The sequence below is a fragment of the Phyllobates terribilis genome, unplaced genomic scaffold, assembly GCF_046119375.1.
Source record: "Phyllobates terribilis strain yellow unplaced genomic scaffold, ASM4611937v1 Scaffold_1__5_contigs__length_1240528914, whole genome shotgun sequence".
NCBI classification, from domain to species: Eukaryota; Metazoa; Chordata; class Amphibia; order Anura; family Dendrobatidae; genus Phyllobates; species Phyllobates terribilis.
Genome location: NW_027362761.1, coordinates 744,466,458 through 744,493,094, shown reverse-complemented (window position 1 = coordinate 744,493,094; position 26,637 = coordinate 744,466,458).

Sequence of the window (26,637 nt, the reverse complement as noted above, 5' to 3'; positions counted from 1 at the left end):
CCAAGTCTTCCCTGTCCTGAACAAGAGGACGATGGTCTATGTTCTCCTCCTCATCCTCCTTCTCCTCATTCTCTCTTTACTCAGGCTATCCATGCTGAACAGATGGTATGAATGTGGGTAGCACCATCTGCAGCCAGGAAACCCACTACTGTTCCTCCTCCTCTTCCTCCTCCTCCCCATTAGCACCCAATCCGCGTTGGTATGAGATGAGGCTGGGCTCAGTGGCATCACCCTGTATGGTTCCTTACTCCATCTCATCGTGCTGCGCCTGCAATACCTCCTCTTTAATTGTGAGCAGAGAGCATTTCAGAAGACAGAAAAGCTAATTATGACGTCATTGCCGCTCACCATCTTGGTGTAGTCCTCAAAGTTTTGGAGGATGACATAGATGATTGACATCCATGCCCACTCCTCAGTTCTTATGTGTGGAGGCTGACCTGAAAGACAAAGGGCGTGTTGAAGCTGGTACTCAACAACTGCCCTCTGCTGCTCACAAATCCTTCCCAACATCTGCAACGTTGAGTTCCAAAGCGTGTTGAAATTGCACACCAGTCGGTAAAAGACGTAAATGCTGCTGAAGCAAGGCAAGGGCGGCGGAAGCTGTAGGTGACTTTCTGAAATGGGCACACACGCGCCATAATTTGACAAACAGCTCAGGCAGATCTGGGTAGGTTTTGAGAAGCAGCTGAACCACTAGGTCGAGCACATGGGCCAGGCATGGTACATGTGTGAGGTTGCCTAGCTTCAGAGCTGCCACCAGGCTCCAGCCATTGTCACACATGACCATGCCTGGCTGTAGGTTCAGCGGTGACAGCCACAGATCTGCCTGCTCTGTTACCGCTGTCAACAACTCTTCAGAGGTATGCGGTTTGTCCCCTTAGCATATTAGCTTCAGCAGTGCCTGGTGCCGCTTGGCCGAGGCAGGGCTGCAGTGCTTCCAGCTTGTGACTGATATGTTAATTTCGGAGATGGAGTCTGAGGAGGAGGTGCAGGAGCTGTAGAATGTGGGGCAACCCTGATTGGCTCAGGGCCCGCAATCCTCGGTGTCGGGAGGACGTGTTCCATCCCAAGGTCCGACTGGATCCCGGCTTCCACTATATTAACCCAGTGTGCTGTCTTCGAGATGTACCGTCCCTGGCCAGCACTTGTCCACGTGTCCATGGTTAGGTGAACCTTCCAATAACTGCATTGTTGAGGGCATGGCTAATGTTCTGGGACACGTGCTTGTGTAATGTGGGGATGGCACAGAAATAGTGGCGGCTGGGGACCGAGAATCGAGCCAAAAAGATTCCATCTCTGTAACATACCTGGCGGCATCCTTGCATAGTGGTCCATCTCCCACTGTGCAAGAGCGCGCACTTGATCTCCAGTCCAGTCTGCTAGCCTGGCTTTCCTCCATGCTGTCTGTTTGCCTCTGCTTCTGCTGCTTAAGGGCGGCGCCCGATCACTTCCTGCTTTTTGTACCTGCTGCAGGCACACCCCTTGTGCGTCCTCAGCCTATTGCGGTTTGTCACCTGGTATTTAAACCAGCTGCTCCAATTAACCCATGCCTGAGCATCTTGCCCTGTCAGTTGGCTTTTTGTCTCTGACATGCCAGGTCCTGTGTATGTTACCTGTCTTGCAGTATCTGTTCCCGTGTCTGTACTGTGTCCTACTTGTGTATTCTAACCTGCAGTCTGTACACGCTCTCTAGCCTGTTGTCTTCTGCCTATCCGGGAGGCTGTATTTCCAGGCCAGTGTGAACACGCTCTTAGCCTGTTCTTTCCGCCTTCTAGGGGCCACATACCTAGACCCGTTCCTGTATCTTGCCTGCTCTTGTCTGTATACTCTCCTAGCCTGTTATCTGTTTTTCTCTATGTCTGTACCTTCCCTTTTCTTGCAGAATCTGATCCCGTACCTATCTCCTACTCGTTGTCTCTGTACTCTCGTTTGTGAGTTTGGAGTCCACTCGCTACTTCATTGCAAGTATCCTGTGTGTACCTGGTTCTGCCTTTCCCTTTCAGTCTGTTCCGTGTGAACAGAGCCCTGTCCCCTCCACTCTGCCTTGCTTGCCGCTTCAGCGGTTCTTGCCTGCTCAGTCCTGTCCACCGCGTCTGCGGTTTTCGCTTTGCTCTACCCTGTCCACCGCGTCTGCGGTTTCGCTTTGCTCAGCCCTGTCCACCGCGTCTGCGGTTTTGCTTTGCTCAGCCCTGTCCACCGCGTCTGCGGTTTCGCTTTGCTCAGCCCTGTCCACCGCGTCTGCGGTTTTGCTTTGCTCAGCCCTGTCCACTGCGTCTGCGGTTTCGCTTTGCTCAGCCCTGTCCACCGCGTCTGCGGTTTCGCTTTGCTCAGCCCTGTCCACCGCGTCTGCGGTTTCGCTTTGCTCAGCCCTGTCCACCGAGTCTGCGGTTTCGCTTTGCTCAGCCCTGTCCACCACGTCTGTGGTTTTGCTTTGCTCAGCCCTGTCCACCGCGTCTGCGGTTTCGAATTTGTCTCCCAGTCTGTACTGGACCCTACCCAGCCTGCGCTCTAGTCTGTCTGTTCCTGTATTCCCCGGTGTGGGTCAATAGCCGTGTCCGGAGTCTGACCTGGAGTAAACCATGGTCCCTCTGCTCAGTTCCTCCCTGGTGCAGTGGCGTCGTATGCCGTCGTGCGACCTTGGTCGGATCGGGCATATACTTAGTTACGCCCCTCCAGGCACTCTCCGGTTCATGGCACAGTGGAATCACTACATACACATGCAAACGCCACTCAGCCCGGGCGTGTGCATTACAATCTCCACGAGTCTAAAAGGCAACATTTCAACATTCAGCATTTGAGAAATGTGTGAGTTTAGTAGTGTGGCCTCTGGGGCGTTGGCTGCGTATTTGCGCTTGTGTTACAAGGACTGGGGTAGAGACAACTGAACACTGTGCTGGGACAAGGATGTGGACCGTGAAGGTGATGGTTGCAAGTGTGTAACGACAAGTGCAGGGCGGGAGGCATCTTCACCTGCGCCATTGACAGGGGATTGGGTGCATGCACAACAGCGGAACAAGCAGTGGTGTCACCCACAGACACTGTTTCTGGGCCCTGGCATTTGGCCCACCTAGTCAGGTGCTTTGCTGTCATGTGCCTGAGCATGCTGGTGGTGGTTAGGCTGGTAGTTTTGCTGACCCTGCTGATGCTGGCCTGGCAGATGTTGCCATGGCCTTTTTAGGGTTATCTGGACAGTCTTTAAAAAAGAACCAGACTCGGGAAGACCTAATAGTTGGAATGGCAACTTCCGTTGTGTTGGTGTTCCGGAGAATAGTTGGCCACCTTGTGTCTGTGGCCACCACACTGCTTGTTCCTGCCTGTTGTGGTGCTATGCCTCCCTCCCACTGTGTGCTGCTGTCTTCGCTCTGCATGTCACCTTGCCAGGTTGGGTCAATGACTTCATCGTCCACCACGTCGTCTTCCACTTCCGCACCCTGTTCCTCCTCCTGACTTTCTGGCAATTGTGCCTCATCATCATCCACCTCTTTTGACAGAAATTGCACTTTCCCACCGTCGCCTTCATATGACTGTGGCTGCTCAAATATTTGGGCATCGCTACATGCGATCTCCTTTTGCGCCGCTTGAAGCTGGCTGGGCGAGAGGCCCGAATCTATAAATGGAAAGGTGAACAGGTCTTCGGAGTGTCCAAGTGTGGGATCACTTGTTTCCGGGCACTCGGCATGGTGGGAGGAAGGAGGATCAGGGTGAGGAATATGTGGTTCAGATTTACGGTTACTGAGACTTGATCCTGTGGAAGACAGGGTGGTGGTGGTGGTGGTGGCAAAATGACTGGAAGCATTATCTGCTATCCAACCAACAACCTTTTCACACTGATCTGGCTTCAAAAGTGGTGTTCCGTGGCCCCCTAGTAATTGAGACAGGAAGGTAGTTCGACATGATGTGGGTGTTTGTTGTGCTCCCTCAGCAGGTACAGTTTCATCTTGCCCCTGGCCTCGGCCTCTTTGTGCACCATCACGATCACGTCCACTTCCCCATCCCTTGCCAAGCACCTATACCATTTTAAATGGAGTGTAATATATTACACGTTCCACAAAATGTCTGTATTATTACCGCAGTAATATGCGATCACGTGTGACGACCATGGTTTTAAGCTGTGGCCTTATAGTGTAGTATTGGTCAGCAACGAAGTGTGAATAGGTTCAACAAAACACAGATGGCTGACTTTAAATGAAGTGGAATATTTGTTACGCTCCACAAAATGTTTGCTTTATTACCGCAGTAATATGCGACCACGGTTTTAGGCTGTGGCCTTGTAGTATAGTATTGGTCAGCGACCAAGTGTGAATAGGTTCAACAAACACAGATGGCTGACTTTAAATGTAATGGAATATGTGGCACGCTCCAAAAAAAGTCACGGTTATTCCCATAGTAATATGAGATCACGTGTGATGATGGAAAAGTTTCTCTGCTTACGCAGTACAGCAATGTGAATAGAATCAAAAAAATCGACCTGTATTCTGCCAGCAAGCAAATGGAGCAGAAAATGGAGTACTGTATTGCTTTTTAAGCAAGTAATCAAGATTAGGAGCAAAAAAAATAGCCCTGATATGTAGGGCTATCGTTATCTGCAACAGCAGAAGACAGGAAGTGCAATGTACCCTATTGTGCTGTATAAACTGCCACAAACCCTGCCTAACTCCTGCTATCACCAGTAATATATGCAGCTGGATTAGTCCTCAGAAGGTCTGTTAGTTTAGATGTATATATAGCTGTGGAATACCTCACTTAAACAACCACCAATTGTGTCCCTCACACAGCAGCACCTCTCCCTACTCTGCCTGTTTCCGGGGTACACTGTGATAAGCAAAGGGCCACCAGGTCTTATACAGACCTTTTGACACTATGCTGCCAGCCATTCACTGTAATGCCACAACCAACATGGCTACGGCATTACAGTGAGGGGCAGGAAATCCCTGTATGTTCTTTGGCTCTCTAAAGAGCATCAAACATGCGGGGAGGAGACCTGAGCTCCCACCCGAGCAACCCGGAAATGCTCACCGAGCACCGAGCATCTCGAGCAGTGAGATGCTCGGGCAAGTACTGAGCAGTGACGAGCACGCTCGCTCATCAATACAGTGCAGCTCTATTCATTATGTCCACATACGGCCGCTGCTGGAGCTTGTAAAAGCTGATTGGTGGGGGTGTGTGGTGTCAGCCCCCACCTATCTGATATTGATTATAGAGATTAAATAAATTTAAATCATGCATTTACTACAGCAAATAATAGATGTAATAAATTAGTAAGTAATAGTTTCGAGGCTCAAGGGAAATTTCTGCAGTCTCTCTAAGTGCATGCAGACTGCAATTGTTACAGTGTGCAACATTAATAACACTGCTACGATTCAGCTTTATTTCCAGCAACAGTGTGCAGTCATGTGACCATATACAGTACAGACCAAAAGTTTGGACACACCTTCTCATTTAAAGATTTTTCTGTATTTTCATGACTATGAAAATTGTACATTCACACTGAAGGCATCAAAACTATGAATTAACACATGTGGAATTATATACTTAACAAAAAAGTGTGAAACAACTGAAAATATGTCTTATATTCTACGTACTTCAAAGTAGCCACCTTTTGCTTTGATGATTGCTTTGCACACTCTTGGCATTCGCTTGATGAGCTCCAAGAGGTAGTCACCGGAAATGGTCTTCCAACAATCTTGAAGGAGTTCCCAGAGATGCTTAGCACTTGTTGGCCCTTTTGCCTTCACTCTGCGGTCCAGCTCACCCCAAACCATCTCGATTGGGTTCAGGTCTGGTGACTGTGGAGGCCAGGTCATCTGGCGTAGCACCCAATCACTCTCCTTCTTGGTCAAATAGCCCTTACACAGCCTGGAGGTGTGTTTGGGGCCATTGTCCTGTTGAAAAATAAATGATGGTCCAACTAAACGCAAACCGGATGGAATAGCATGCCGCTGCAAGATGCTGTAGTAGCTATGCTGGTTCAGTATGCCTTCAATTTTGAATAAATCCCCAACAGTGTCACTAGCAAAGCACCCCCACACCATCACACCTCCTCCTCCATGCTTCACGGTGGGAACCAGGCATGTAGAGTCCATCCGTTCACCTTTTCTGCGTCGCACAAAGACACGGTGGTTGGAACCAAAGATCTCAAATTTGGACTCATCAGACCAAAGCACAGATTTCCACTGGTCTAATGTACATTTCTTGTGTTCTTTAGCCCAAACAAGTCTCTTCTGCTTGCTGCCTGTCCTTAGCAGTAGTTTCTTAGCAGCTATTTTACCATGAAGGCCTGCTGCACAAAGTCTCCTCTTAACAGTTGTTGAAGAGATGTGTCTGCTGCTAGAACTCTGTGTGGCATTGACCTGGTTCTCTACTCTGAGCTGCTGTTAACCTGTGATTTCTGAGGCTGGTTAAACTTATCCTCAGAAGCAGAGGTGACTCTTGGTCTTCCTATCCTGGGGCAGTCCTCATGTGAGCCAGTTTCTTTGTAGCGCTTGATGGTTTTTGCAACTGCACTTGGGGACACTTTCAAAGTTTGCCCAATTTCTCGGACTGACTGACCTTCATTTCTTAAAGTATTGATGGCCACTCGTTTTTCTTTACTTAGCTGCTTTTTTCCTGCCATAATACAAATTCTAACAGTCTATTCAGTAGGACTATCAGCTGTGTATCCACCTGACTTCTGCACAACACAACTGATGGTCCCAACCCCATTTATAAGGCAAGAAATCCCACTTATTAAACCTGACAGTGCACACCTGTGAAATGAAAACCATTTCCGGTGACTACCTCTTGAAGCTCATCAAGAGAATGCCAAGAGTGTGCAAAGCAGTCATCAAAGCAAAAGGTGGTTACTTTGAAGAACCTAGAATATAAGACATATTTTCAGTTGATTCACACTTTTTTGTTAAGTATATAATTCCACATGTGTTAATTCATAGTTTTGTTGCCTTCAGTGTGAATGTACAATTTTCATAGTCATGAAAATACAGAAAAATCTTTAAATAAGAAGGTGTGTCCAAACTTTTGGTCTGCACTATATATATATATATATATATATATATATATATATATATTGCACAAGTACATACTATATTGTTATCCACGTTTCTTAACTGAACAACGCGAGAAGCATATGGGGATCTAGTTGGCATGTAAGCACAAGTTTAGAAATCTCATACTTGCGTTCATATGCCTGCTGTACATAGAGGGGAATCCTGATATTGTGCACACAAAATATTATGATTCAGCAATCTGCAGTTATTTAGAGTGAACACAGAAATGTTCACTTGAGCCCAGAAAACCCCATCAATGCTTTATTTCAGTGAAATAATGAGCTATAATTAGATCAGTGTGTAAAAAAATAACTAACACTCTATAAAGAATAGTAGCTAGCTAGCTTTCAGTTGTAAAAGGTAAGCTCTCAAGCCTGCACACTGTTAGGTACATAAAAAGTGGTTTAAAATGCAGGAACAAGAGCAGAATGAAGAATCACAAATATGGTAGGAGATACATTGCGTACAGCTACATTTGGAAAAAAGTATCAAAGAATATAGTCATGCATAGTATGAAAAGGTTTAACCATATGACACGATGAGAATGGGACCAGTGAGAATTAGTCTGTGCGTTTTACCACTTCTTTGGTTGAAGACACTGATTGAGCGATTAGACAGGCGTTCTGTCAATCATACTAGGGTGGCAATGGGATTGGCTGTCAGACTAGCAGTCATTACAGAATTGGAGAGTGTTGAAATGATCTACTCCCTGATGCTGAAACTGAGGTCTTAAAAGCCTTAATTTGGGTATTGTATTTGCAGGAGCCTTGTATCCCCTTGTCACACAAGTTTGGCAAAACATGTTGGGAAGGCAAACTTGTGGTCACCCTTAAATTAGCAGTGGTTATAATTGAATACATTAGAATAACAGCTACTAGGGACGGACTGCAGCCAACCTAACAAACATAGGAATACAGTATGAAACTTCTGAGACACTGTCTTAGTTAGTTGGTTCATTGAGTCCAAAAGGGAGTAGTGAGGCTTTAGTAGGGTCCAGAGCCAGAGTGACCTGTAAGAAATAAGGTTCGTTAATAGTCTAATTTTAGGTGAATGCAGATTAGGGTAATTGTTGAGATTTTCGATGTATACCTGGTGTTGGTATCCAGCAAGGATAGCAAGATTTGGTTAAGAGATGAAATGCTCAGAGGAATGTTATTGAGCCTGTTATAGGGTGGTTCTGCAGGGATTGCTAGAGGAGAGATATTTTCCATTAGATGGGTGCGGGCCCCTTAATTTCATAAACCTTGATGGTGGGAAGTTTTACTTAAGCGTGCAGTCCTAAGGGTTCAGGACCTAGGATGCGGATGCTTCCAGAAATTGCAACAGGGACTGGTGAGTTAGGTCCCTGAAATAAGTGAATAGTGAGAATCTTAAGAGCAAGGAGTATTAGCAGTGGAGTGCAAGTAAAAACAGATTAGTGCAAGTACAAGTGAACTCTAATCCATTTGTACTTTCACTCCACCGTTAATACTCCTTGGAAAATATCTCTCCTCTAGCAATCCCTGCAGAACCACCCCATAGCAGGATCAATTACATCACTGTGAGCATTTCATCTCTCAAAGTAATCTTCCTATCCTTGCTGGACACCAACACCAGGTCTACATAAAAAGAACTCAACAAGTACCCTAGTCTGCATTCACCTAAAATTACCCTACTAACGGACCTTATTTCTTACAGGTCACTCCGGCTCAGGACCCTACTAAAGCCTCAATACTCCCTCCCTTTTGGACCTATTGAACCAATTAACTAAGACTATACCCACTGTGTGTATATGTACATATATACCCTTTAACTCCTGATTAAATGTTCTAAATTGTGATTCAATAAATAGGATTTTATTTAACCTACTCTTTCACCTTTGTGACCCCCTGGCCTCAGTGGACCAGCGCGGTGGGCATTACTTACTAATTTTAAATTTTACAGCCTAATGTTATGAAACACCAGTGGGTTTAAAATGCACCCCTAGATGAATACCTCATGAGGTGTAGGTTTCTGCAGTTTAAGCATCTCAGAGGCTTTTGTAATGTGACATGGCATGCGCAATATATTCTAGCAAAAATTGTGCAGCAAAAGTCAAATGTTGCTCCTTTCCTTCTGAGCCCTTCCTTTTGCTCAAACAGTAGGTTCTGATCACTTGTTGCATATAGGTATTTTTGTGGGTAAAAAAGTAATATTTAGTTTTCACGACCCACCATTATAAAATTCTGTGAACCACTAGTGGGTTCAAGATGCTCTACACACCCCTTAGATGAATTACTTTAAGGGTGTAGTTGCTAAAATGGGGTTAATCATAGGGAAGTTCTGCTATTTTGGCATCTAGGGGGCTCTGCAAACGTAACATGGCGTCCATAATCGATTCCAGCAAAGTAAGCGCTCTAAAAATCAAATACTGCACCTTCTCTCCAGAGGCCTGCCGTGCATCCAAACAGTAGTTTCCAGCCACACATGGGGTATTAGTATACTCAGGAGAAATAGTACAACAAATTGCCGTGTCCATTTTCTCCTTTTTCACTTGGGGCTAATTCAACATTTTAGTGAAAAAAAAAGATAATTTATTTTTTCAAGTTTACATTAATTCCATTGAAGCACCTAAAGGGTTAACAAACTTTCTGAATGCGATTTTGAATATGTTGAGGGGTGAAGATTTTTAAATGGGGACTTGTTTGTTGGTTTTCTGACATAGGCCCTTGAAAGTGAAATGGTCCCTAAAAATATAGGTTGTGTAAATTTAATTGAAAAAATTTAAAACTAGCTTCTACATTTTAACTTTTCGAACATCCTAACAAAAAAATGTTGTTTTAAGAATGATTCTGATATAAAGTAGAAATGTGGTAAGTGTTATTTATTAACTATTTTGTGTAGTACAACTATCTGATTTACAATTCAAAGTTTTTAACATTTTTGTCAAATTTTTTATATTTTCATAAATAAAAGAAAATTAGATTCATTTAAATTTAGTATTATGATGAAGTATCGCGGAAAAAAACATTCTCAGAATTATTCGTATACGTTGAAGCATTACAGAGTTATTGCCAGATAAATTAACACGTCACATTTGAAAAATTTGGCTTTGGTCAGGAGGTGAAAACAGTGGTTAAGCTCAGGAAAACCCATTGAGTTTTTCAAGCAGAAGACTCTTCAGGAAACTCTATCATTTTTTTTCTGGAGCGTCTTTTGTTGTATTTTTTACCTACGGCTTTGTCTGTGGTTTTTTGAAGGGTTTTCTCATGGTTTGTGTGACTTTTTTTTTACTATGTTTTTCTGGTCATTTTTTTTTTCCACTTAATTTCAAAAAGAAGAAAATGCTAGCATTTTTTTTACACATGTTAATAAATAAACAAACCCTAACACACCCATTGATAAGTTGTAGTTAAGATATTTTTTTTTAAACAAATCTCGTTATGGGTGTTTTTGATGACTTTCAAGAAAGTCAGTGTGAAATATTTACTTACCTGCAAACTCTGAAGATTCTTACTTGGTGTTAAGAAAATGTTAAATTTATAACCATTTTATATTGCTAAATACATAGAATACAATTCCTTAGTGGTTCCTCAGTGTGTTGGGAAAAAGAACCAAATATATTTGCAATAATAATTGACCCATATTTTTATTCAGCATAATTTAAAATTACGTAAAACAGGGAATTACACAGTAGCCATTAGTGCTTTGGGGGACAACATTATTTTTCTGCGTTGTCTTTTGAGTCTTACTCAACAAAAGCATTCGTTTATTTAACAGTTTGTTTATGTTTGTATGTTTCTTTTCTGTTAAGTCGTATTTATTTTTTTAATATTGTCAGAAGTGTAGCTAGGGGTTCAGCTCAGAGAGGGTGGGTGGGGCAAAACTTTTGAGTGGTCTCCCAAAATAGGTAACCATGTTTACAGCTATGGTGGAGCACCCTAATTGTGTGTATAGGGGAACTTCAGAAGATGATCATGGGGATACTGAAAATAAATTTCTATACAAAGACAGATATTACCACCATATGTGACCATATAGTGGTAGATATTAGACCTTCAGAATTTATTAAGACATTACAGTACAGTTATAGTGATTCACTTTTCACATCTACACTGTATCATGCCCCACCCAGTAGCTGTAAATTGTATGATGGCCCCACACTGTATAATGCCCTGACAGGAGCCCTTACACTGTATGATGCCCCCACAGTAGCTCCCACAATGTATGATGGTCCACACAGTAGCCTCCACACTTTATGGCGGCCCAGACATTAGCCCCAACATTGTGTTGGTCCCAAAAGTAGGTCCCACACTGTATGATGGCCCACAAAGTAGAACCCACACTGTGTGATGACCCCAACACTCTAAGATGCCCCCCACAGTAGTACCCACACTGTATGATAGCCCACCCAGAAGCTTCCATTCTTTATTATGGACCCACAGTAGCCTCCACACTTTATGGTGGCCCAGACATTAGCCCCAACATTGTGTTGGTCCCAAAAGTAGGTCCCACACTGTATGATGGCCCACAAAGTAGAACCCACACTGTGTGATGACCCCAACAGTAGTACCCACACTGTATGATAGCCCACCCAGAAGCTTCCATTCTTTATTATGGACCCACAGTAGCCCCCACACTTTATGATGCCCCTTCGCTATAGTGATGGCTGCCACGCTGTATGATTGCCCCATGATTGCCTCACAATGTATGATGGCCCCCACTATACCACTGTATGATGCCCCATTGCTGTGTAAAAGTCACCATGCTGTATAACGGCCCACACATTGTATGATATTTCCCATACTGTATGATGGCCCCTGCAATAACCCCCACACTGTATGATGGCCCCCATAGTAGTTCCCGCAATGTATAATGGCCCACTCAGTAGCCTGTGGCGTTGGCGCCTCTGTCTCCTGCCCGACAGAGATGCCGATCTACTCACTGAGGGGGCTGCGGTCTGGTGTCCTCTGCTCTTCCCCCTGTCCTCTTCGCAGCTGTGTGACTAGGGTGCGCGCACTGCGCGTGGATCCCTGGTCTCTGTTCCTAGGGCAAGTGCGCGCGCCCTTCCTCTTAAAGGGGACATACGCACCGTCCTAAAAGTCCCCAGCCAATGGCTGGAGGGCTCTCCCTACTTTAGGCACCTCCTCCATAATGGAAGTGCCTGTGCAAACTTGTTGCTTGTGTGTTAACACTCTTTCCGCCCTCAGGTTCCCGTGCCCGCCAGCCTGTCTATCACCCGTGCCCGCTTGCCTGTCTATCAGCCATGTCCGCCAACCTGTCTATCTGTCATGCCCGCCTGCCTGTCTATCTGCCGTGCCCGCCTACCGGTCTATCAGCCGTGCCCGCCTGCCGGTCCATCTGCCGTGCCCGCCTGCCGGTCCATCTGCCGTGCCCGCCTGCCGGTCCATCTGCCGTGCCCGCCTGCTTGTCTACCCGCATCACCTGCCTGTCTGCCAGCCGTGCTCATCAGCTGTGCCTGTCGACTTCGGCCATCAGTCCCGTGGGAGTGGCCTGCTCTCACACAAGGTCGGTCCCAGAGTGGCACCTGGTCCACCTTCCCCATCCCTCCTTGGTTCATGGAGTCGACTAAGCTGCCGTGTGGCCAGGGTCGGTCCGGGTAGGTGCTTAGTTACGTCCCTCTGGTCCCTCCTTGTATCACAGTACAAAGGTTCCACCACCCGGATCCGTAACATAGCCCCACACTGAATGATGGCCCCCACAGTAGTCCCCACACTGTATGATGGCCTTACAGTAGTCCCCACACTGTATGATGGCCAACCCAGTAGCCCCACACAGTTTGATGGCCCCCACACTGTAAGATGCCCCCCACAGTAGTACCCATACCTGTCGCACTACAGCCAACCCAGGAGATGCAGACTCAATTGGAAGTGTTTACATTTAAAAAAAAATAGGGCCTAAAACCACCATTTCCATGGCCAACAGATTGGAGATGGTGGAGTTCAACCTCTTAGCTTTGTCATGTGTAGGATGAAACAATCTTTTACGTGACCACAACAGCAGGATTGAGGGCTGGCTGCAGTGCTGAGAGAGGGCAGAGTATGGTGAAACGGACAAACCGATAGATCATGAGTGAGGTGCAGTTGGAGATGTTACGGTGGATTGAGAAATGTGTGGTGTGCTCAGAGAAACAAACACAGCAGGCATGTCTGCTTCACTTACAGCTGATGGGCTGTCACTCAGCCTAATTGCAGCGGGTATACAGCTGGTTCTGTTGGACACCTGCGTGACACAACTTGGCCCGGTAACAGAGGAGGAGTAAGAAGCCGCAGAGGTGTTTGATGGGGCGGCTGATGGTTGTTTATTGAAAATCAATTTAGAGTTTATCATGTTTGTGAACCCGTTTGGAGAGAATAATATCGGCACCAAATGCTCAATTTCACTACAGTATAACTATAGAAATGCATAGAGACCAAAACCTCTTCCAATACAGTCAACCCAATAGATGGAGACCCATTCAAGATTCCCCATATCTTCCAAAAATTAGCGGCAGACGCCAGCAAAGTCTAATCAATTTCACTAGAGTAGAAATAGTGTAAATAAGACCCACACCTCTACCAGTACAGCCAACCCAGGAGATGGAGACCTAACTAGGAGTATTCACATTGCCCTAAATGAGGGCCTTGTACTCTGTTGTGCTGGTGCACGGCCTGGTGCAAAAAATGTGTGAAAGGACTCCAAGATATTGCTTCTACCACTTACTCTGCTGCTGCTGATAATGTTTTGGCATTGACGAACTGACATGCCGGAGGTTGAAAGACTACAGCTACGATGCACACTGTGTGCCTCACTGTTATCTTGGGGAAAACCTCTATTAAGGTTGCTTTAAAGCTTGTTGATGCTCCAACAAAAGCGGGTCCCTTCCCTGGGTGGGAAGCATCTGGCAAAATTGACTCTTATAACGTGGATCTAACAGAATGGCAACCCAGTAGTCAGCATTATTTCGAATCCTAACTATACGGCGATCATGTTGCAGATGCATCAAGAAGGTACTCATATGTTGGGCTCTTCCAGGAGGTCCAAAGCCAGGCTATATTGTGGGCTGTGTAATACTGATGCTTGTTTCCTCCGTCCCCTCCTGCCAACCACGTTCAAATGAGAGGGGATGATTATCCTCTTCAACCTCTGACAGCTGCTCGCCCATCACCTCTTCCTTCTCCATTAGTTCCTAGCCTCTTGCACCTTCACTAAAAGTTTGCCTGGTATCACCAAACCACCTCGATCGCTGTAATCCACTGTCACTTGGCATCCGCCTGTGTGACGACAGTCTGGAAATGTGAGACATTGGTATCCCTTCCGCATTCTCCTCTTTTTCTGGGGCCACCACCTCCTGCCGCAGGTTATTCAAAGTTTGCTCCAGCATGTATATGACTGGAATAGTGATGCTGATGATAGCATCGTCATCGCTAACCAGTTTAGTAGCCATTTCAAAACCGTGCAGAAGGGTGCAGAGGTCCTTAACCTGTTCCCACTCCGCAAACATGATATTCCCCAAGTCCGTACTGCGTTGCTCCAAACTATACGTCATGACTTACTGCATCAGAGCTCGTTGCTGCTGGCACAGTCACTGCAACATGTGCAAAGTGGAATTCCACCGCGTTAACTGTCACGAACAAAGACCTCTGTATCAATGTAAGTCGATGACATGAGGGGTACGAAAGGCAGAAGCGAGCACACAGTTTCCATACTTTATGAAGCAACTCATCCAGGCCAGGACAGTGGCGGAGAAATCGCTGTACCACCAGGTTGAGGGCATGAGCCATACAAGGCACGTATGTGAGCTTGCCTCGGCGTAGAGCCGCTAACAGGTTTGCACCATTATCGCACACGGCCTTCCCTGGCTCTAGGTTCAGCGGAGACAGCCATTGCTGAAACTGAGCATGGAGAGCTGCCCACAACTCTTCACATGTATGACTCCGATCTCCAAGGCATATTAATTTGAAGACTGCCTGATTACGGTGAGTCCTGACTGCGCAGTACGGAGGTGGTGTGTATTCACTCTGCATCCTTGGAACGCGTGTCTCATTAAGGCAGAGGTTGAGTGCACAGGTGGAGGCCCTAGAGAAGATGGAGGACACAGAAGCAGCGGAGGAAGTGGGAAATACAGAGGTTTCTTCTGCAAGCCTTGCGGATTCTCAGATTTGTGGAGCACCAAAATTTGAAAAAAATTTCTTTCCAAATCAGACAATGTGATTTTCAGGATTTGTTTTCTCATTTTGTCTCTCATAGTTGAGGTCTACCTATGATGTCAATTACAGGCCCCTCTCATCTTTTTAAGTGGGAGAACTTGCACAATTGGTGGCTGACTAAATACTTTTTTTCCCCACTGCCAAACCATGCAACTGAGATTCTGCAGCCATAAATATAAGTCAGTAATATAAAGTATTAATGTTGTCTAATAGGTAGTCCGAATTCCCATGTGGGGCAATCAGGGTCGGCTCCAGGTTTTTATGGGCCCCGAGCCAAAGAGTCTCAGTGGGCCTCATAATGCACAGATACAGCAGAGAAATATAGGTACAAAGCCAAGAATTTCACTTACTTCTTACATTGAGTGATATCTTTTGTAAATTCTACAATAGCTCAGAAATTGGCGAATCCTCGCAGCACACAGTGCAGACTGGACAGTATAGTCCTCCATACAGTTTTATGGGCAATGAGACAGTATATTCCATCCATGCAGTATTATGGGCACTGCATCGTCCTCCATACAGTATTATGGGCACCATATAGTCCTCCATACAATATTATGGGCACCACTTAGTTCTCCATACAATATTATGGCCACCACATAGTGATGCATAGAGTATTATGGTCACCACATAGTGCTCCATACAGAAAAATGGACCCCATAAAATGTTTGATACAGAATAATGGACCTTATATAATGCTCCATATAGACCCCATATAATGTTCCTTACAGAACACTGGACCCCATATAATGCTCCATTCAAAATAATGTAATGGACCCATATAATGCTCCATAAATAATAATAAACTCCATATAAAGCTCCATACAGCATAATGGACCCCATATAATGCGCCATACAGAATACTGGCCCCATTCAATGCTCAATACAAAAATCTGGACCCCATATAATGCTGCATACAGAATACTAGACTCCATGTAATGCTCCATACATTACTGGGCCCCATATAATGCTCCATACAGAATACTGGGCCCCATATATATCTCCATTCAGAATACTGATCCCCATATAATGCTCCATACAGACTAATAGGCCCCATATAATGCTCCATCCAGAATAATGGGCCCCATATAGTGCTCCATACAGAATGGGTTCCATTATAATGCTCCATACAGAATGGGCCTCATATATTGCTCCATACAGTATGGGCCCCATATGATGCTCCATACAGTATGATCCCATATAATGCTCCATATAGAATGGACCCAATGTAATGCTCCATACAGTATGGGTCCCATATAATGCTCCATACAAAATGTGCCCCATATATTAATCCATACAGTATGGGCCCCCATACATTGCTCCATACAGTATCGGCCCCATATAATGCTCTATACATAGGAAAAAAAATCAAATACTCACCTCTCCTCACCTTATTAGGGGCAATCAATAATCCATACCACAAGATACATACAGTAAAAGAAAGCATACAAAAGTCAACAGTTCTGACAAAAGCATGAACAACATCAATATCAATTCAATAAACAAGAAGTACACTCTTAGTAGTATAAACTACTTAGTAGGATACCCAAGAAAAAGGGGATGGTCAAGTAAAGGGTAGAAAGTCAATCCAATAATATCCTGATGGCATGTTAGGCACACCTTATACATGGGTATATAACCTACTGCACACACCAAATGTATGAAATAATCATCTGTACAACCTGGATGGAGCGAAGACAGGAATCCCAATGCACATTTCACGTTATCTTCTTCGGGGGGGAATACAAAGAAGCTAACGTATGGGAGATTGCTGTCACATGCAGTAGACAACCAGTACTTGTCAGAAATTCCTGTAGCTCTTTCAATGATGCTGCAGGCTTTTTGGCAGCCGCCCAGACCAATTTTCTTGTCATTTCATCAATTTTTGAGGGAAGCCCAGTTCTAGGTAATGTCACTGCAGTGCTAAATTTAAGCCACTTTTTGATGACCATCTTCACAGAGTTCAATGGTTTATCTAATGACTTGGATTTTTTTTTGCATCCTTTTTCTTACTGATAACTTTCAACAATGAGATCCCTTTGCTGTGGTGTAAGCTATTTAAGGACCATGGCTTTAAATCTAAAATGCAAATAAGAAAATTTCAGAAAAATCCTACTAGGACAGCTAAACTTTATATGGGGTTAATCAGAACCACTTTAAATGATAGCAGCTACGGACTGACTATTTAACATGAACATGAATACAACCACATCCCCAATAATAAATGGGTATTCTCACTTATGTAACCACATTATTTTACTTTTGCTATTTCTATTTCCCCCCTCAAAATGATTTCAGTTTGCTTCTCAATGGATTTGGACATATTATCGGGCATCACGGTGGCTCAGTGGTTAGCATTAGTGTTGAGCGAACATGCTCGACACTGCTCGGTACTCGCCCGAGCATCACGCTACTTGGGATGTTCGGCGAGCACCGAGCATTTCCGGCTTACTCGGGCGGGAGCTCGGGTCTCCGCCCTGCATGTTTGGCGCTCTTTACAGAGCCAATTAACATGCAAGGATTGCCAGCCAGTCACTGTAATGCCGCAGCCATGTTGGTTGTGGGCATTACATTGATTGGCTGGCCGCACAGCGTCACCTCGAGTATTTAAAACCGGGCGCCACCATCTTGGCACAGACGGCTGGGATCAGGCAGTGTAGGGACAGCGCTGCTGATTTAGGGAGCGATATATAAAGTGCAAAATAGTTAGTGTAGGGTATGTAAAGGCTGCCAGATCAAACAAACAGTCTGTGACAGTTCAGACACAAATATATCTGTTGAAAATAGTCTGGTGTAGGCCAGAGAAACAGAAGTGTGGTTTTGCAGTTCCACGGTTCAAACCTCTGTATTATCCACTTTTGGGCCATTTGTATCTAAAAAAAAACAGTTTAAGTGTGTCGCTCACTGTTCAGCTGCAAATATATATATTTAAAAAAGTCTGGTATACACCAGTAAATTATAACTGTGATTTTGCTGTTCCACGGTAAAAAATCTCTATTATCCTTCTTTTGGCATTTTTTGTCGTAAAAAAAACTAATATTGTCTCCCTGATTTTTCAGACACCAATATATCTGTTGAAAATAGTCTGGTGTAGGCCAGAGAAACATAAGTGTGGCTTTGCAGTTCCACGGTTCAAACCTTTGTATTATCCACTTTTGGGCCATTTGTATCAGCCGCAAATATATATATTTAAAAAAGTCTGGTATACACCAGTAAATTATAACTGTGGTTTTGCCGTTCCACGATAAAAAATCTCTATTATCCAGCTTTTGTTATTTTTTCCGTAAAGAATAGTTTCTCCCTGATTGTTCAGATTGTTTAAAATAGTCTGGTGTAGGCCAGAGAAATAGAACTGTGGTTTTCCTCTTCCACGGTTCTAATCTACTTTTTATTACCCTTTTTCCATTGATAGTTCGAGTGTAAGCTATTTTACTTCCTTTACAATGGGCAAGGCACGTGGCAAGGCACGTGGAACTGGACGTTCTGGTGATGGTGCGTGCAGAGGACGGGGCCATGGCCAAGGTGAAAATGTGCCACAACCAACAGCCACATCTTCTCGCTCCCACTTCTTGACCGAATTATTAGGGAAGCACAGAACAACACCAGTATGGCGAACTGATCAGTGTGAACAGGTTATTAATTGGATAGCAGATAATACTTCCAGTTACCTGGGCACCACCACTTCCGGTCTGTCTTCCACTCCTCCTCACCCTGATGCTCCTTCCTGCCACCATGCCGAGTGTCATCAGACAGCAACTGATCCCACACTTGGACAATCTGAAGAGCTGTTCACTGGTCCATTTCCAGATTTGTGCCCCTCGCCTGCTCCGCTTGAAGTGGTGGAAGAGGAGATCCCATGTAGCGATGCCCAAATATTTGAACAGCCACGGCCACAGGAAGTCGACGCTGGCAATTTGTCACAAGAGGTGGATGATAATGAGACACAATTGCCCGGAAGTGAGGAAGAGGATCGTGGTGCGCAAGTGGAAGAGGAGGAGGTGGTGGATGATCTAGTAACTGACTCAATGTGGCAGGAGGACATGCAGAGCGAGGCCAGCAGCACACAGGGTGAGGGAGGCAGTGTACCCCAACAGGCAGGAAGAAGCAGTGTGGTGGCCGCGCACAAAAGGCAGGCAACAGCTCCCCGTAACACCAACACGAGGGACGTTGCCAGTACAACCTGTAGGTCTTCCAGAGTCTGGAATTTTTTTAAAGACTCTGCTGATAACCCCCAAAAGGCCATATGTTCCACCTGCCATGCCATCATCAGCAGGGATGACAAAACTACCAGCCTGACCACCACCAGCATGATCAGGCACATGGCAGCAAAGCACCCGACTGTGGGGCGAACCCCAGGGTCCATGACCAGTGTCAGCCCCTGTTGTGCGTGCAATAGAACAACCTGTTGTGTGTGCAAGGCAATCCCCTTTCCATTCTGCATGCAAAGATGCCCCCTCCTCTCAGTCTTCACTTGTTATGGCAGTTTCTCAAGAAACAGCATCAACGTCGACGTCCCACCGCAGCGTTCAATTGTCCATATCCCAGACCTTTGAACTAAAGCGGAAATTCGCAGCTAACGCCCCACAGGCCACAGTTCTAAATTGGCACATTTCACGACTGCTTGCGTTGGAAATGCTGCCTTTTAGGCTGGTGGAAATGGAATCCTTCCGCAACCTTATGGCAGTGGAAGTCCCTCGGTACTCCGTCCCCAGCCGACACTATTTTGCCCGATGTGCCATCCCTGCACCACACAAGCACGTGTCCCAAAACATCTGTCGTGCCCTCAACAATGCAGTTACTGGGAGAGTCCACCTGACAACAGGCACGTGGACAAGTGCTTGTGGCCAGGGACGGTACATCTCCCTGAAGGCACACTGGGTAAACATAGTGGAAGCCGGGACCCAGTTGGACCTTGGGACGGAACACAACCTCCCCACACTGAGGATTGCGGGTCCTATGTCAGTCAGAGTTGCCCCCACAGTGTACAGCTCCTGCGCATCATCCTCCTCCTCCTCATGTTCAGCCTCCATCTCAGATATCACCACATCAGTTACAAGCTGGAAGCACTGCAGTACTGCCTCAGCCAAGCGGCAACAGGCTGTGCTGAAACTCATAAGCTTAGGTGAGAAACCTCACACTGCCTGTGAGTTGTGGATAGCTGTGAAAGAGCAGGCAGATCTGTGGCTGAGACCGCTGAACCTACATCCAGGCATGGTGTGACAATGGCCGTAACCTGGTGGCGGCTCTGAGGTGACGCGAGATCACACACGTACCATGCCTGGCCCATGTGCTTAACCTCTTGGTTCAGCAGTTTCTTAAATCGTACCCCGAGTTTCCAGATCTGCTAGTCAAAGTAAGCCGCCTGTCAGCTCATTTTCGCAAGTCGGCTACAGCTTCCGTCACACCAACTGGTGTTTGATGTCCCACATGTTGGAACTCTACCCTCCACATGTTGCAAAGGATTTGTGAGCAGAAGAGAGCAGTTGTGGAGTACCAGCTGCAACAAGGCAGTAGATATTCAGGTCAGACTCCACACATAAGACATCAGGGGTGGACCTGGATGTCTGACATATGTACCATCTTGACAAACTTTGAGGAGTCCACCAAGATGGTGAGTGGCGCCATCATTAGCGTGAGCATTCCACTTGTCTGTCTTTTGAAACGCTCTCTGCAGAGAATAAAAGAGGAGGCATTGCAGCCAGAGTATGATGAGATGTATCAAGAAGCCATAGCAGTCGATTACACACAGCCCAGCCTCATCTCATCCCAACGTGCATTGGGGGGGACAATGAGGGAGAGGAGGAGGAGGAGGAAGAACAGGAGCTTGTATCATGTGCTGTAGACGGTAGTACCTGTACAACTGTCATACCGTCGGTTCAGCGTGGGTGGCCTGCGGACAGGGGGGAGGGGGAGGAGGAGGAGGAGGAAGAGGAGGAGAAGGAGGAGATCATGGTCTGACGTCATCTTGGTGAGGACACGGAAGTCTTGCCCGTTACCAGTCTGGCACGCATGGCTGACTTTATGTTACACTGCCTTTACATAGTTTATAAGGCCATAGTTTATAAGGCCAAAAAAAGACAAGCGTCCATCCAGTTCAGCCTATTTCTTGTGCACTGCAGCTATTCCGCTTTTCCTATACCATGCGGTATAGGCCAATTTACATCATTGAGGAAAAATTCACTTCCCGACACCAATCTGGCAGTCATTTTAAATCCCTGGATTAATTAACTAAGCATAAAATGTAATTTTATTGTTCTCAAGAAAGGCGTCCAGGCCTCTCTTGAACTCATTAAGTGAGTTGGACATCACCACTTCCTCTCTCAGAGAGTTCCAGAGTCTCACGGCTCTGACCGTAAAGAATCCCCTTCTATGCTGGTGCAGGAACCTCCTTTCCTCCAGACGCATAGTGTGCCCCCTCGTCTTTGTCACCATCCTTGGTATAAATAGGTCATGGAAGAGATCTCTGTACTGCCCCCTGATGTATTTATACATGTTTATGAGGTCTCCCCTAAGCCTTCTCTTTTCCAATGTAAATAGGCCTAATTTTGACAACCTCTCTGGGTATTCTAGTCCCTCCATTCCCTTTATTACCTTAGTCGCCCTCCTTTGTACCCTCTCTAGCTCCAATATGTCTTTCCTGAGCACCGGAGCCCAGAACTGGGCACAATATTCTACGTGCGGCCTTACCAGCGCTTTACACAGAGGAAGAACAATGTTCTCATCATATGCCCCTATTCCTCTTCTGATGCATGCCATGACTCTATTTGCCTTCTCAGCTGCTGCCTGACACTGGGCACTCCAATTTAATTTGCTATTAACCAAGACGCCCAGGTCCTTCTCCATGTCAGATTTCCCCAACGGTTTCCCATTTAATATGTTTGGGTGACTGCTGTTTTTCTTTCCCATGTGCATGACCTTACATTTATCGGCATTGAACCCCATTTGCCATTTTTTGGCCCAACTCCCCAATTTATCTAAATCCTCCTGTACCTGTGCCCTATCCTCATCTGTATTAACTACTTTACAAAGTTTAGTATCATCTGCAAATATTGCTATTTTACTATGCAACCCTTCCACTAGATCATTAATAAATATATTAAATAATATAGGGCCCAAGACAGACCCTTGAGGCACCCCGCTAGTAACCCTGACACACCCTGAGCTTACTCCATTGATAACCACCCTCTGCTTTCTAACACTCAGCCAGCTATTTACCCACTTGCACACATTATCCCCCAGACCAAGCATTCTCATTTTATATACCAACCTTTTGTGTGGCACAGTATCAAACGCTTTGGAGAAGTCAAGGTATACAACATCCACTGACTCTCCCCGGTCCAGCTGTGAGCTCACCTCCTCGTAGAAGGCGATCAGGTTTGTTTGGCAGGAGCGATCCCTCATGAATCCATGTTGATATGGAGTTAGACAGTTATTATCATTAAGATATTCTACAATAGCATCTCAAAGAAATCCTTCAAACAATTTACCTACAACAGACGTTAAGCTGACTGGTCTATAGTTCCCAGGGTCACTTTTAGACCCCTTTTTGAATATTGGTATCACATTTGCTTGGCGCCAGTATAGTGGGACAGTCCCTGTCCATAAAGAGTGCTTGAATATAAGATACAGCGGCCTGTCTATCACATTACTTAATTCTTTTAGTACCCGGGGGTGTATGTCATCTGGGCCTGGTGACTTGTCTATTTTGATATTATTTAGGCGTTTCTGAACTTCCTCCTGGGTTAGGTGGGTGATATTTAGCGGAGGGTTTACTTTATCACTCTGCATTTCCTCCGATAAATTGTTTTCTTTTGTGAAAACAGTGGAGAAGAAGCTATTGAGTAGGTTTGCTTTACCCTCATCGCCCTCTATGATTTTACCCAGGTTATTTTTCAATGGGCCAACGCCATCAGTTTTAATCCTTTTACTGTTTATATAGTTAAAGAACAGTTTGGGATTCGTTTTACTTTCCTTGGCAATTAGTCTCTCTGTCTCCTCTTTTGCTATTCTTATTTGTTTCTTACAGATTTTGTTTTTTTCCCTATAAGATATTAGCGCTTCCTCGCTGCCTTCTTGGTTAAGTTTACCGAAAGCCCTTTTTTTGTTTTTCATTGCCCTCTTGACTTCCTTATTTAGCCACATTGGCTTCCTCCTATTCCTAGCCCTTTTACTCCCATAAGGTATGTACCTTCTACAGTGACTATGTAGGACTGTTTTGAAAATTTCCCATTTTCTATCCGTGCTCCTATTACTGAAGATACTATCCCAGTCTATAAGGTGAAGGGCATCTCTTAGCTGATCAAACTTTGCCCTCCTGAAGTTCAGTGTTTTTGTGACTCCGTTGCTGGGCACCCTACTGAAGCACATGTGGAATTGTATAATGTTGTGGTCACTATTTCCCAGGTGCCCCCCGACCTGCACCTCAGTTATTCTGTCTGGCCTGTTAGTTAATATTAAGTCTAAAAGGGCCGTCCCTCTAGTTGGTTCCTGCACAAGTTGTGACAAATAATTGTCTTTAATAATTGACAGAAACCTGTTTCCTTTCTGAGATCTACAGCTTTCGGTTTCCCAGTCTATATCGGGGTAGTTGAAGTCCCCCATAATAATCACCTCGTTATTTTTTGCTACTTCGTCTATTTGTCTCATTAATAGACTTTCCGTGGCTTCTGCTATATTTGGTGGTTTATAACAGACAACTATGATAATTTTATTATTGTTTTTTGCCCCATGTATCTCCACCCATAAGGACTCGACCTCCTCATTTCCCTCCCATACATCCTCCCGTATTGTAGGCTTTAGACACGTCTTTACATATAGACAGACTCCACCCCCTTTCCGACTTCTTCGATCCCTTCTAAACAGACTGTAAACCTGTAAGTTAACTGCCCAGTCATAGCTTTCATCTAACCAGGTCTCCGTTATTCCCACTATGTCATAGTTACCTGTAGATATTTCTGCTTCCAGTTCATCCATCTTGTTTGTCAGGCTCCTGGCATTTGCTAGCACGCAGTTTACACAATTTTGTTTTGTTCCAATCTTCTCCCTGTGGATTGTATTAGAAATTTTCTTACCTCCCTTCCAAGTATCTTGTCTTGGACCTTCTTTGTCGCACTTCATATCTTTCATTAGTATGTTCTCTGGTTGCATGTTCGTGTCCGGCGTTTTTCTTCCCATCCCCTCTTCTTCTAGTTTAACGCCCTCCTGATGAGTGTTGCGAGTCTCCAGGCGAATGTGTGTTTCCCGGGTTTGTTGAGGTGTAGTCCGTCTCTGGCAAGGAGTCCGTCATAGAGGTAATTCACACCGTGGTCCAGGAATCCAAATCCTTGTTGTCTGCACCATCGTCTCAGCCAGTTGTTCACATCAAGGATCCTGTTCCATCTCCTGACGCCATGCCCGTCTACTGGAAGAATAGAAGAAAAAACTACCTGTGCATCCAGTTCTTTTACTTTCTTCCCCAATGCTTCAAAGTCCTTGCAGATTGTCGGTATGTCCTTCTTTGCCGTGTCATTGGTGCCAACATGTATCAGAAGAAATGGGTGGACATCCTTGGAACTGATGAGCTTCGGTATCCTATCGGTAACATCCTTGATCTTCGCCCCTGGGAGGCAGCATACTTCTCTTGCGGTTAAGTCCGGTCTGCAGATAGCTGCTTCTGTTCCTCTCAGTAGTGAGTCTCCCACCACCACCACTCTTCTTCCCTTCTTGGCTGTCCTTTTTCTTGTCGCTTCTGGGTGTTTCTGGGTGCTCTTTTCTTTTTTGCTTGCTGGTAGTTCCTCATCCTTAGGTGTGCCATCTTCGTCCTCCACAAGTCCTTGGAATCTGTTTCTCAGTTGTGTGGTTGGTGGTGTCTCCATGGTCTTCTTGCTTCTTTTGGTCACTTGCCTCCACTTGTCTGCCTCTGGAGGTTCTCTGACGCTTCCTTCACTTTCCGTGACCAGTAGTGACGCTTCTGTTTTGTCCAGGAAGTCTTCATTTTCCTTGATGAGTTTTAATGTCGCAATTCTTTCTTCCAGTCCCCGCACCTTTTCTTCTAAAAGAGCCAGTAGTCTACACTTCTGGCAGGTGAAGTTGGTTTCAGATTCTGGTCGATCTCTGAGCATGTAGCACATGTTGCAGCTCACCATGTAGGTTGTCACATCTGCCATGCTGCTCCTTGTCCATGCTGACTTGATGTCTGTCTTCTTTCTTGTGATACCCTAGGATAAACAAATGAAACAAATTTTCCCAGAAGGCACCTGGAATATGCAAATTGTCCTCTTCAAGCTTCAATCCCTGGTTTGGCGATGCTTTCCAAGCGGCTGGTCCCGGCTGTACCCAACGATCTTCTAGCTGAAGGAGACTCTTCGCTTTTCCCAGAAGGCAACTGGAATATGCAAATTGTCCTCTTCAAGCTTCAATCCCTGGTTTGGCGATGCTTTCCAAGCGGCTGGTCCCGGCTGTACCCAACGATCTTCTAGCTGAAGGAGACTCTTCGCTTTTCCCAGAAGGCACCTGGAATATGCAAATTGTCCTCTTCAAGCTTCAATCCCTGGTTAGGGATTGTCAAAATGTTGGGTGACAGTCATTACTGGTTGGTGACACTTTTAGACCCCCGCTACAAGGAGAACTTTCACTCTCTTATTCCTGAGGTGGAGAGGTCTACAAAAATGGGGCAGTAGCAGAAGGCCCTTGCTGCAGGACTGTTAAAAAAATTCCCATCTGAACATGCTAGCGGCAGAGGTCACAGTTCGTTGCCCAACCAAGGCGTACATGCGAGAGAGACGCAACTCCAATCCAGCAGAGGCAGGGGAACACTGTCAACGTTCTGGGACAGTTTTCCCAGACCCTCCCTTCGGACAGACCCTGAGGCGCGGGGTACTCTCACAAGGAGTGGAAAGTTTCAAAAGATGGTGAGGGAGTACCTTGCCAACCGTACCAGCATCCTCCGTGATACCTCTGTGCCTTTTAATTATTGGGTATGCAAGCTGGACACTTGGAATGAACTCGCTCTGTATGCCTTGGAGGTCCTGGCCTGCCCTCCCGCTAGCGTGTTATCGGAGCGTGTTTTCAGTGCCGCTGGGGGAATTAAAACTGATAAGCGCACTCGCCTGTCAACTGACAAGCTGACCCTTATCAAAATGAACAAGGGCTGAATTGGGCCAGACTTCTCATCACCACCAAATGACAGCAGAGTACCATAAAGTCAAAGCCACTGTGTTATTTTGGGAGGTGTATTCACATGCACCGCTTCACACCCACACATGGGTATACGCTTCCTCATTTCGGCTGTTTTATGCTCTTCTCCTTATCCTCAGCCTCCACCACCACTATACCACCAGGGTGACCGTGGTCTGTGTTGCCAGTATTGAAAGTTACTCCGTCCTTATTTTTGTCAGCTTTTGCTTGGAAGGCATAAGCAAAGACTGTGGGAGACCCATTCCCCAATA